Below are 1,585 nucleotides of genomic sequence, written 5' to 3' on the forward strand. Positions count from 1 at the left end.
AGCATAACAAAAAATTAAATTAAAAATGAAGTTTTATGGTTGTTCTGGGTTACACTGCATCCCCCTCATCCCCTAGAAATATGAAATCCTAACTCCCAGTATCTGTGAAAGTGACCTTATCTGGAAGTACAGACTTTTAAGGGATCATGTTAAGATGAGGTCTTTAGTGTGGGCCCTGATCAAGTATGGCTGGAGGGTGTCCTTATAAAAAGGGGAAATTTGGAGACACAGACCTGCATGTGCACACACACACACACACACAGGGAAAATGCCAGGTGAAGATGAAGACAGAGATCACGGTGATGCATCTTCAAGCCAAGGAATGCCAAAGATGGCCTGCAAACCGCTAGAAGCTAGAGAGAGGTCTGGAATAGACTCTCTCTCAGAGCCCTTAGGACCCAACCCTGCTGGCACCTGGACCTCAGACTTCCAGCCTCCAGACTGTGAGACAGTAAATTTCTGCTGTTAAGTTTGGGGTACTCTGTTATGACAGCCCAAGGAAGCAAATAGAACAATGTTGTATTCTGCTATATTCCACAGAACACACAGGCATTGTGCAGCTCTTCTGGCTTTTCATGATGGTGAGTAGGTCTCTGGAATCCAACAGCCAGGCCTCACTGACTTAGCTGACAAAGCTGGCTGACCCCTCAGCAGACAGCCATGTGGGCTAACAGGGTAAAGAGGGAATGGGCACTGTGCTTGATACGGGAGCCTGGGTAAAGTGGGAGGGAGGGACAAGACAACATGGGGTGTGCCCCCCACCCACCAGCAGTCAGTGTATGGACTCAACATAACATAGTGCTGCAGGGTACTCCTCCCTGACCCAGGTGCCACCCCAGCTAAGGCTCCCCTTCCCTGTCCATTCTCCATGAGACCTACGCTAAAACACCACAGAGGTCATAAGGAAGTGTGTATGTGTGTGTGGGTGTGCATGTGCACACACATCTACACTGTTTTACCACACCCTTGCCTCTCAAGGTGTTACATCAGAGTAGTCAAAACTGACAGGTTTTGTTAACATGGGGACTTTATTTGATGTCACAGATTATTTTTGAAGGATTGGGTTAGAAGTAAAGTTTTTAACAAAAAACTTGAAAAAAACTAAATGCTCATATTTTAAAATAAAAACTGCTTAGCATTTGTCATTTCTTTCTTTCTTGCAGTACCTGCTAAATTACCAATCTTACATTGGCAGTTAAGGAAAAATATGGAATCTAGATTATATCTAGGTATGTTGATGCCTCCCATGAGATATACAATACAGGTAGATAAACTTGCCCTTATATATGAAATAAAAGACCATCTGCTGCACTTTAGGAGCATCAAAAAATGTTTTAGTAATCCTCTCATCATGACTGTGATGATCCAAATTTATAGATTAAAATATATAAAGTTAGTATTGAGTTCAGACCACATGCTGCAAATAACTGATTCTCCAGGCAAGAACACTGGAGTGGGTTGCCATTTCCTTCTCCAATGCAGTAAAGTGAAAAGTGAAAATGAAGTCGCTCAGTTGTGTCCGACTCTTAGCGACCCCATGGACTGCAGCCTACCAGGCTCCTCCACCCATGGGATTTTCCAGGCA

General features: G+C 43.9%; 1 long non-coding RNA gene across 1 annotated transcript in view; it reads right to left on the minus strand.

The window, feature by feature from the left end:
• The window catches only part of LOC104983438, a 15,755-nt gene that overhangs the window by 6,037 nt on the left and 8,133 nt on the right, over window positions 1–1,585 (minus strand). The gene's annotated exons all lie outside the window — the stretch shown is intronic.

The sequence above is a fragment of the Bison bison genome, unplaced genomic scaffold (genome assembly GCF_000754665.1).
Source record: "Bison bison bison isolate TAMUID 2011002044 unplaced genomic scaffold, Bison_UMD1.0 scf7180017862643, whole genome shotgun sequence".
Classification (NCBI taxonomy): Eukaryota; Metazoa; Chordata; class Mammalia; order Artiodactyla; family Bovidae; genus Bison; species Bison bison.